At 33.9% G+C, this 12461-nt stretch overlaps 1 long non-coding RNA gene across 3 annotated transcripts in view; it reads left to right on the top strand.

The window, feature by feature from the left end:
- The window catches only part of LOC145683722 (uncharacterized), a 255564-nt gene that overhangs the window by 207743 nt on the left and 35360 nt on the right, over nucleotides 1–12461 (top strand). For 2 of the 3 annotated variants that reach the window (XR_014131171.1, XR_014131169.1), the window contains exon 1: nucleotides 10889–11085. The exons of the other annotated variant lie outside the window; for it this stretch is intronic. This is a non-coding gene — a long non-coding RNA (uncharacterized LOC145683722). Of the gene's footprint in view, nucleotides 1–10888; nucleotides 11086–12461 lie in introns of those variants that run through there. 3 annotated transcript variants of the gene reach the window in all.

Below are 12461 nucleotides of genomic sequence, written 5' to 3'. Positions count from 1 at the left end.
TTGATGAATGAAAATCAAAGAAAATATAATTGAACAAAAATCAAAAATTAAACACAATCTACGTTTGAATAAGCACATGTAATTAAATAAATCTATTTTTACAGAAACAAAAGACATCCTTTTGTTATTATATAAATACATTTTTCATTATTATTATTATTTTTCATTCTTATTTATTTGAGCAAGAATGTCAGGTGATACTAATTCTTTCACTAGATGCATCCATTTTTCCTTTGTATACGGAGTAGGTTTCCAAACCTTTAACTCATCTATATTGCGAAGTCCAATTGACATCCCCGTTTTAGCGTTCAACAATTCGAAAACTTTAGGATTTATTTCCTTAAAACATAAATAAGGACCTGAGAAAATGTCACAAAATTTGTAAATCTTCTTTAACAACATATTACTTTGCGGATGTTGTTTAACAAAAACTAAGTCATTGACCTTGATCCGATATTTTCCTTCCTGCAAAGACTCTACTTGCGAATTACGTTTCAAAAACTTGTTATGTCTTCGGATCTTTACCATATTCACTAGATTGGATGAATCTATAATTGTCGAATCTTCCAATTTGACATCAAAATGTTGTTCCACAGGGAAAATCAAATCAGAGCCATTATGAACATTAGCAGGAGACACACCTAAAGTGTCTGATATAGAATGGTTCAAAAGGTACGTAATTTGGTTGACATGCTTAATCCATTCAGTATGTTTATCCTTACAAAAGTGCCGAAACAACATACCAAAATTGCGATGTACATTTTCTACCACGGAGCTACTCGGATGGTACGGAGTCACAAAATGAATTTTAATGTTGGCCTTGTTCATGGCTTTGAGAAACACATCACTTTTGAATTGTGAACCGTTATCGCATAATATATGCTCGATAGGGCCACAATGTGGAATATATATATTCAGAATTTTATTCACGATAGCAGCGGAGGTTGCTTTACGCAAGGGATAGGCTACCACATATCGTGAAAAGATATCCATAGTTGTTAACAAATAAACTTCTCCAGTAGCTGCTCTGGGTAACGGTCCATATAAATCAATCGATAGAAATGAATGTGGTCTCTCAGGTGTTATTGAGAGCATTGGTTTTTGTATAGCCTGATAATTATGCTTAATTTGCATACACTCAATGCAGTCATTGATATAATTTTTGACTTGAGCTCTCATTCCCTTCCAGTAAAAAGATTTATTAACCAAGGCACATACCTTCACATACCCAAAATGTCCGAAATCATCATGGTAGGCCTTTAATATGCGTGCTGTTAATGTAGGTGGAATGCAAATTTTATTCCTAGATTTGAATTTGAAATCTTTAATAAGTAAAATCCCGTTGTTTAATTTAAATCTGGAATTCCAGTGTTTGGGACAACTACATCCCTCGCCACATGAAGATAAATGTTCCATGATTTGTTTATATTCATGATACTTCATTTGATGTTCTCTTAAATCTTCTATCGAAATGGTAGCTATTTCATCCTGTAAAATCTTAAATTCGTTAATGGACAAAATATGTTGCTCTTCTCCAGGAAACAGACGTGATAAGGTATCTACGGGCCCATTATCTACCCCTTTAATGTGTTGTACTTCGAAATCATAAGCTTGAAGATCTAACGACCAGCGAAGTAATCTGTTATTATATCCTTGTACGCTATTGAGGTATCGCAATGAATTATGGTCGGTAAGTACTATAAAATGACATCCGCTAAGATATGGAGCGAATTTTTGTATTGCAAAACGTATAGCCAAAAGTTCAATTTCTGTCGTGGTGTATCCCTTTTCAGCTTTCTTTAGAGTACGACTAGCGCAATGTATAACAGCTGGTTCCTGAATGGTTGGGTTAGGTTGCCAGAGTACTGCAGAGATTCCAAGTTGAGAACCGTCACACTGTACATAGAAAGGAACGTCGTATCTGGGGTGATTCAAATGGATGTTTCGTTTTACGCACTCCTTCAACTTATTAAAACTGTGTTCCTGAATCGGACCCCATTGCCATGGTACTCCTTTCTTTATGATCATAAATAAAGGCTGGGCTATCTCAGCGAATCGCGGGATGGCTTTGCGAAACCAATTAAAGAGTCCTAATATTTGTCGTGTCTGTTTCACATTTACTGGCGCAGGTAGATCTTCTATGGCTTGAACTTTAGATTGACTGAATTGTAAACCAGAGGCATCAATTTGGTACCCAAGAAATTCTATAGAATTCTGCAGAAATTTGGATTTCTGTAGATTGATAGTAAGGCCTGAACTTTCCAATCTGTCTAAAACTATATCTAAGTACTTCAGGTATTCATGTGGATTTTTCCCCATGATTAAGATGTCATCAGCATACGTTATCACGTTGCTACGTAAGTCTTGACCTATGCATTTAAAGGTATACATAGTGGCACTAAGATGTTATAATAAAGAAGAATCTTATTTAAGGTAGTCGTTGAATAATTAATTTTATAGAATAGAGCTTCTTTTTAACATAATCTTTGACAATTAAGTTTTCAACACAAATCAATCTAATATAAATAATCTTTGCTTTTAATTAATTATAAATCGAATTATGATTCTTCACATTAACAAGAAAGAATAAAAATCATTTGAAAATTAATTTTCCAGTCTACCTAAAACTCTATTTAAGCATTTCAAGTATTTTTAAGAATCGTTTTCATTATTGATATTAACACATAAACTTTAAAATGAAAATTTACAAGAATCTACAACTAACATGAATTTAACCTAATTTCAGTAACGGTAATCAGGTTACGTTCGTACTTGCATACGGTTCTAATAGAGTACACTGTACTGCGCTATCATGATTAGGTTCTACATTATGTGGTACATGTCTTTCATCGTGATTCTGACTTTGGTATGAAGTCCCATCTCTTGATCTCCAATTACGTCTATCCACGTAGTTCGCTGTATTTCTGGAATTTCGCTCAGTACTTCGATTATTTTTATATCTACTGCTGTTGAGTGATCTGACATCATAATTACCATGATTAGCTAAGTTAGGCGGATTCCCTACATAACCTTGTCTATTTTGTTCATTTGGATTGCTAGAGTATACTCGGCTTAGGTTAGGTTCCGTAGTATTCACACTTCGGATATTTAAATTCCGAACAGGCACCAAATGATCTGAATTATTCTTATTTTTACCTATTCCTGATTGTAGATTCATGGCATGGTATTGAGTTTCGTAGCATTGGACAAGCATCAATAAATGGCTGAAACTCATACACTGTGTGGAAAATAAGATCTGTTGCAATTTAAATGGAAGCAAATTTCGAATCGATGCTATTATTCTCGATTCCGATTGCAAAGGATTAACGACCTTTAGTTCGTTGTAGACATTTACAACAAATTCTACAACAGATTTGTGCAATCGAGGATTGAAGTGTTGATTTCTAAGGGTGGCATCTCTATTTGCCAGCAAAAAGTCATTTTCATAATTTGCGATCAATGCCGCTTTGAATTCCTCATATGAACTAATGTGATCACGTATTGCCTTAAACCATAAGGAACAAGGTGGGAGTAATACATGGGGTATTAATTTCATATATTGTGATTGATCAATACACATTATATTGCATTCGTCTTGGAATTTTTCTAAGAAAGAAGTAGCATTCTCATTACACTTACCACTGAATTTGCTCATAGCTCGGATTTCACTCATCTTAACACTTAATTTTACCTTCTTTTTCTCATTCCTTGTTTTTGTTGAGTGATAGTTCCTATCCGTGACATGCTGTGTCGTCACACCATCTATGTTTCGCTCATCAATACTCTTCGGACACCTTTCTTCTAGTATAATATCCTCATCAGACCCCGGAGAAGGCGAGTTCATCTCTGGTGAGTGGGGCAACTCAAAGCGATCACTACCCAAGTTATTTCGGTAAATGTTGTCTTTAGCCTGTAACGTTCTAATCTCTTCCTGAATAGTAGCTAATAACTGTGTATTTACACGTATTGTAATGAAACCATGAACTGAGAATTTAAAAAAATCATTTTTTCATAAAAATTATAATGGCAATTTGGTGGGTGAAGATGGAACTAAGTTTTCTGTAATATTTTAACTTTTGGATAAATGCATCATATTATTTTTAAAACTCACAAGGACAGTACTTGTAATCAAAAAATCGTTGGAAGCAGAAGCAAAATAGTCAAGAATCACCTGTAGTCAAATAACATTGCTTGTCAGTAGTAATTAACAATTCGGATAAAATCATGAAAAAGATGAAAGCAAACCTCAGGGTAAATTAAAGCTCAAAAATACTTATTTGTACATCATTAGACAACAACAATATTTTGTCAGGAAATGTAATTAGGACTTTCCTAAGATTTTGTAAATTTTTATGTTGGCTTTTAGCAAAGTTAAAAGGAAAAATAATTAAAGTAAACAAGGACAATAGTCCATATAAAATGACCAAGTTTGCAAGTAAAAAATCATTCTGCATTCTGCATTCTGGGCCCTGTATCCAGAATCGCAATGGAATGGTCTATACGAAATTACAAATGCCGCAAGAAAGACCATTGTCCGGTCAAGACCAAGCGAATATATGCAATAAGGTAATGTATGACTACAGAGAACTTTAACTGTCTATTTTGCATGTGACATGAAATTAGGAGGTCTCTGAAAGTGACAGGCAGATTTGAATGTTTAAATATTTAGCTTATTTCCGTTTGGTTAAGCATTGAGTAAAATTATAATGATCTGTTATACAATTAATCTGACATACTATGTCTGGTTGTGAATTCAGTACTCTTGGATGCTCACTGTTAAATAATTTATATTGTTACAAAAATATCCACTATACTACCATTGTAAATCAATTATTTCATTAATAAAATATTGTCATTTGTGACAAAGCGTCTGCATTTACAGAGGCCCAGTTGCAGTTCACATCATCTACCATTTCATTCAGTCTTCACTTCGACTTTTGTGGAGTGACTAGGGACATTCTTCGTTTATCGATGGCCACGATAAGGACAATTAGAAGACCCCGTTTTTCACCTCCCAGTGTTCGAAGTGAGACCACAATCATTCAAGTGGACATTATGTTCACCCCCCCCCCCAGTGTTTTTCACAGTGTTTAGTGTTTGTCAATTTATTCAATGTTTATTCGAACTGAGAATTTAAAAACTAATGACATACGCTAAAGGTACTGTTCAGGAATTTTTCTTCTAGTTGGTGGGGTAATGTAATGAAACCATGAACTGAGAATTTAAAAAAATCATTTTTTCATAAAAATTATAATGGCAATTTGGTGGGTGAAGATGGAACTAAGTTTTCTGTAATATTTTAACTTTTGGATAAATGCATCATATTATTTTTAAAACTCACAAGGACAGTACTTGTAATCAAAAAATCGTTGGAAGCAGAAGCAAAATAGTCAAGAATCACCTGTAGTCAAATAACATTGCTTGTCAGTAGTAATTAACAATTCGGATAAAATCATGAAAAAGATGAAAGCAAACCTCAGGGTAAATTAAAGCTCAAAAATACTTATTTGTACATCATTAGACAACAACAATATTTTGTCAGGAAATGTAATTAGGACTTTCCTAAGATTTTGTAAATTTTTATGTTGGCTTTTAGCAAAGTTAAAAGGAAAAATAATTAAAGTAAACAAGGACAATAGTCCATATAAAATGACCAAGTTTGCAAGTAAAAAATCATTCTGCATTCTGCATTCTGGGCCCTGTATCCAGAATCGCAATGGAATGGTCTATACGAAATTACAAATGCCGCAAGAAAGACCATTGTCCGGTCAAGACCAAGCGAATATATGCAATAAGGTAATGTATGACTACAGAGAACTTTAACTGTCTATTTTGCATGTGACATGAAATTAGGAGGTCTCTGAAAGTGACAGGCAGATTTGAATGTTTAAATATTTAGCTTATTTCCGTTTGGTTAAGCATTGAGTAAAATTATAATGATCTGTTATACAATTAATCTGACATACTATGTCTGGTTGTGAATTCAGTACTCTTGGATGCTCACTGTTAAATAATTTATATTGTTACAAAAATATCCACTATACTACCATTGTAAATCAATTATTTCATTAATAAAATATTGTCATTTGTGACAATAAGAGATTGCAACCATTCGTGTAATTGCACTCTTTAATTTATTTAAGAATTCACTGTTCCTTTAGTTATTGATTTAATACAATTTATTTTGATTTTTATTTCTTTAATATTTTAATTTTTTGATTTAACGATCCATGTAATGAAACCATGAACTGAGAATTTAAAAGCTAATGACATACGCTAAAGGTACTGTTCAGGAATTTTTCTTCCAGTTGGTGGGGTAATGTAATGAAACCATGAACTGAGAATTTAAAAAATCATTTTTTCATAAAAAAATTATAATGGCAATTTGGTAGGTGAAGATGGAACTAAGTTTTCTGTAATATTTTAACTTTTGGATATATGCATCACATTATTTTTAAAAACTCACAAGGACAGGACTTGTAATCAAGAAATCGTTGGAAGCAGAAGCAAAATAGTCAAGAATCACCTGTAGTCAAATAACATTGCTTGTCAGTAGTAATTAACAATTCGGATAAAATCACGAAAAAGATGAAAGCAAACCTCAGGGTAAATTAAAATTCAAAAATACTTATTTTTACATCATTAGATTACAACAATATTTTGTCAGGAAATGTAATTAGGACTTTCCTAAGATTTTGTAAATTTTTATGGTGGCTTTTGGCAAAGTTAAAAGAAAAATAATTAAGGCAAACAAGGACAATAGTCCATTTAAAATGATTAAGTTTGCAACTAAAAAATCATTCTGGTTTCTGCATTCTGCATTCTGGATTCTGCATTCTGCATTCTGGGTCCTGTATCCAGAATCGCAATGGAATGGTCTATACGAAATTACAAACACCGCAAGAAAGACCATTGTCCGGCCAAGACCAAGCGAAATATGCAATAAGGTAATGTATGACTACAGAGAACTTTAACTGTCTATTTTGCATGTGACATGAAATTAGGAGGTCTCTGAAAGTGACAGGCAGATTTGAATGTTTAAATATTTAGCTTATTTCCGTTTGGTTAAGCATTGAGTAAAATTATAATGATCTGTTATACAATTAATCTGACATACTATGTCTGGTTATGAATTCAGTACTCTTGGATGCTCACTGTTAAATAATTTATATTGTTACAAAATATCCACTATACTACCATTGTAAGTCAGTTGTTTCATCAATAAAATATTGTCATTTTATGACAATAAGAAATTGCAACCATTAGTTTAATTACTCTTTTAATTTGATTTAAGAATTCACTGTTCCTTTAGTTATTGATTTGATACAATTTATTTTGATTTTGATTCCTTTAATATTTTATTTTTTGACTTATGGTACATGGCTCCTTAGGCAAACATATGCTATCATGTTACATGTCAAATAGATATGTTGTTTTTCTCTGTGTCATAGAAACAATATCGAATTATTTTCAATTTTTTGTAATAATTTTGTTCTCAGTTTAGCATAGTGTTTGTTTGCTAGTATACATATTTTCTTATACGCAATCGCTCACAGTAGACTTAATTATTTATCTCAAACTACCGCCTGCGTCTCTCGTTTTCGATCTTATAATACTAACATAATTATAGACTTGCTTTATCTCAAACTATCGCCTGTGTTTCTCGTTTTCGTTCATATTGTACTAACATAATTAACCTTGGTACTCTCAACATTTGTTTTTCGTACTAAAAAAATCACTAATCATCCTCAGGTGAATCCTATTCATTTTTATAACAGGTATATTTCGCTTGAATATTTCGTTCAGTTTCACACCGTAAACCGTACTGACAAAATTGAGTTGAAACATACTCACTAAACGTGGCGTTTTGGGCAGTCGCGTCACGCGGGTTTGTATTTGAATTTCCTCTTTTGTCAGTGGGAATCGTGCTTTTATGATAGATCGAGGTAAAATATCCCTGGAATTGGGGTGTGCAGGAATATTTTACCGCCCTATATTAGTCTTCTTTGTGGGGGGAAGACTAATATTCAACTCCTATGCTCAGATGATATAGCCAGTATCTACGTTAATTTCATTATTATAAGACTTACCTGAGATATCGCAATCATATCAAAAAAAAAAATTATAGGCACAAAACAACAACACGAGAAATCACTACATCAGCACAAGTTAAATCACTAACAATAACTTTACGCACAGGCAATCACACTCTCACACTCTCACGAGGGCATAACATCACAGGACACTTCTCACTTTTCAGAAAAACACACTTTCTTCCGCTACAATTCTAATCATAACATTCCATCTAATAACGGTTGGAGTGTCATTCTTTCGTTTCTGGGTCATTAACCACAAGTAAACAAACACAGTTGCTGCGAAAACTTCCTTGTTCTTATTATATAATATTTGTCCAAAACAAAATATTTCTCAATAATAAACTTTAAACATATCTCATAAATTTTCGATATTGTTCGACTTTACCTTACATTGCAATACGACAAAAACACGAAAAGTTTAAAAAAAATAATAAATATAAAAAAAAACTAATGCAATTTCTTTTGTCATTATGCAACTGCAAAGAGATGTCACTGCAGGAGGCCAATTCCTTCTCCAGCAAAATGTAGTCCACCAGCATGGAAACATCCTTCTTCGAGATGGTCCAGTTCCAGATGCTACTTCCTGCCTCTACAAGGGTCAACTTCCAGACGTTCCTGTACCAGCATTGGCCTGCCCGCTTCTGTTTCTCCAGCACCTCTCACATGCAGATCCAGCCATCTTTCTCCAGAGCCAGAACATCTAATGGTCAACTAGTCCTTGCCATTATGCCGAGCTTCTACGTCAGCTGTTCCAGAATCACCACCACAACAGCCAGCATCTCCTCCCGTTCCTGTTTCACCACGGATACATCGTCACTTTCATCATTCAGCAGCACCTTGGCTCCAGTTGTTGTTGAAATGTTCCAGTGCCACAGCTGTCCCATCATCATAAAGGTCCAGGGTTCGATTCCAGAACTCGGAAAACCAATCACCGCAGCTTTAGCTCGCCTCCAGTCCACACGACGGACACCGCGACGCCAAGCTGTTTTTCATCCGTCATCAAGGGTCCTTGGTTTGGCCAGGACATCGTTAATTCGCAGCTCCCAGCAAAAGGTGATGCCCAAATGCCACACCAAATGCGTAGCTGTTCATCATCCTTCACTACGGTCCCGAGTACATATCAAGAAGAGGACCATCTATAGGAACCACTATCGGTTGCCTACTGTCAGTCGCAACTCTCAGCGTCTGCATTTACAGAGGCCCAGTTGCAGTTCACATCATCTACCATTTCATTCAGTCTTCACTTCGATTTCTGTGGAGTGACTAGGGACATTCTTCGTTTATCGATGGCCACGATAAGGACAATTAGAAGACCCCGTTTTTCACCTCCCAGTGTTCTGAAATGAGACCACAATCATTCAAGTGGACATTATGTTCACCCCCCAGTGTTTTTCACAGTGTTTAGTGTTTGTCAATTTATTCAATGTTTATTCGAACTGAGAATTTAAAAGCTAATGACATACGCTAAAGGTACTGTTCAGGAATTTTTCTTCCAGTTGGTGGGGTAATGTAATGAAACCATGAACTGAGAATTTAAAAAATCATTTTTTCATAAAAAAAATTATAATGGCAATTTGGTAGGTGAAGATGGAACTAAGTTTTCTGTAATATTTTAACTTTTGGATATATGCATCACATTATTTTTAAAAACTCACAAGGACAGGACTTGTAATCAAGAAATCGTTGGAAGCAGAAGCAAAATAGTCAAGAATCACCTGTAGTCAAATAACATTGCTTGTCAGTAGTAATTAACAATTCGGATAAAATCACGAAAAAGATGAAAGCAAACCTCAGGGTAAATTAAAATTCAAAAATACTTATTTTTACATCATTAGATTACAACAATATTTTGTCAGGAAATGTAATTAGGACTTTCCTAAGATTTTGTAAATTTTTATGGTGGCTTTTGGCAAAGTTAAAAGAAAAATAATTAAGGCAAACAAGGACAATAGTCCATTTAAAATGATTAAGTTTGCAACTAAAAAATCATTCTGGTTTCTGCATTCTGCATTCTGGATTCTGCATTCTGCATTCTGGGTCCTGTATCCAGAATCGCAATGGAATGGTCTATACGAAATTACAAACACCGCAAGAAAGACCATTGTCCGGCCAAGACCAAGCGAAATATGCAATAAGGTAATGTATGACTACAGAGAACTTTAACTGTCTATTTTGCATGTGACATGAAATTAGGAGGTCTCTGAAAGTGACAGGCAGATTTGAATGTTTAAATATTTAGCTTATTTCCGTTTGGTTAAGCATTGAGTAAAATTATAATGATCTGTTATACAATTAATCTGACATACTATGTCTGGTTATGAATTCAGTACTCTTGGATGCTCACTGTTAAATAATTTATATTGTTACAAAATATCCACTATACTACCATTGTAAGTCAGTTGTTTCATCAATAAAATATTGTCATTTTATGACAATAAGAAATTGCAACCATTAGTTTAATTACTCTTTTAATTTGATTTAAGAATTCACTGTTCCTTTAGTTATTGATTTGATACAATTTATTTTGATTTTGATTTCTTTAAATGAGTGAAAAAAAAAAAGTGACACACACTACGGTGATGTTCAAGAACAGTTCCTCATAAGTGGGGGACTGCAATGAAACTATCATATGAGTGAAAAAAAAAAAAAAGAAAGAAGTTAGCTCAACGGTTTTAAAAAATAATATATCAAAAAAGATTTTTGACATTATTTTGTAGTGCTAAAATATATGTGTACTTAAGTTAGATAACAAAAGAATTTTGTCACACTTATTGTGGACTAATGAGGTTCTCCGGCAGTCACGTAGCGTAAGAAGTAATTAAGTGAACAAACAAGGCTGTTACGGAGAACCTCAGGGTTTGGCTGACGAAATTAATAGCGTATAAAAAGGTAAGGGAGAGGTCCAAAGATCAGCTCGGAACAACCAACGGATCTCTCAGCAACCAACCAAGATCTGCAATAACATGGGTGGTATACCAGCATACTTAATGTAAGTTGTATTTTTCATTTTCATAACTTGCTGTCATTCATATAAGGCTCTAAGCTGGACGAATGGTCTCCTGTGAGAGAACATAATCTAAATTTGTAATTGTAACCTCTAATTCATGTAAAATAAAGTCTTGCTTGTTGAAAAAGGAAATTATTAATTAGTTAATTGTCATCTGACAGGCAAGAGATCACTAACTACCGTATTATTTTAACAGTATGTTATTAGAATTGTTGCTAACCTGGATCTTTTGCTGTTTAATGGAAGATTCTATTACTTCTAAATCTTTTTTTAAAGCACTAATTTCTTGGTTTTGGTGATTGTGCTTTTCTTGACAATCATCGGATATCCTTTTTAACTTTTCCTCGAACTGTGAGGATATGTCGTTCACCACCTGGACAATTGTTTGTTTCGTTTCATCTGATTTCTGTTCAATCCGTTCTATCCGTCTACTTAATTCTTCATATTGCTTGTTAGCTTCGTCAAACTTCAGTTCTATCTTCTGTTCCATGGTCTTGTTAGATTCGTTAAATTTCTGTTCCATGGTCTGCTTTAATTCTTCATTTTGTTTGTTAGCTTCGTTGAACTTCTGTTCCATGGTCGTGTTAGATTCGTGGAACTTCTGTTCCATGGTCTGCTTTAATTCTTCGTATCGCTTGTTAGCTTCGTCAGACTTCTGCTCTATGGTCTGCTTTATCTCGGTAGACATTTGCATCATTTGTCGCTGTAAAGCTAACAAGATATCTTCCGATGTCAATCCTGGTGTTACACTAGTCTCATCGCTGTCACTAGTATTTGATTCCTGCAGCATTGTTTCGTTGTCCATTTTTCTTATGATTACTTTACCACTTCGTAATACGGTTAAGTTCGTATTCATTAAATGTAGTATAAAAGTAAATTCAATCTTACTCTTCTTCGGGAACTGAATTTACAAAGTCCCGGGTGAGGTAAACCAAATTTTTACAACGACTTATCAAAAAGATAGTCGTAAACCTGGTTCGTTTGCTGAGATAAAAATTCGAAGTGGTAGTATTTCTTGGACATTAAAAATATTAGCTTCGATATTTAAATACCATTAATCTCACCTTTTTAATAAAACTGACAACGTCTATAACCGATGTTAAACTGGTTTATTATTTGATATAACTTATAATATCCTTTTCTTAAAATTGTTAAGTACACAAACTCACTGACTAGCATAAAACCATAAAACATGTCCATAGCAACAACTATCCCATAATAATCACTTACATATATTAAAAACATTCTTCTTTTGTTAATAGGAAATGAACATTCTACTAAGTATAGTGCATATGTATGAGTACTTTCTGCCCAAGGTACAGGTAAATATTACACAAACCAAAGTATTTTGTTATACA

This window comes from Thermobia domestica, chromosome 1 (assembly GCF_964235325.1).
Source record: "Thermobia domestica chromosome 1, izTheDome1.hap1.1, whole genome shotgun sequence".
NCBI lineage: Eukaryota > Metazoa > Arthropoda > Insecta > Zygentoma > Lepismatidae > Thermobia > Thermobia domestica.
This window is presented reverse-complemented; position numbering and strand designations above follow the sequence as displayed.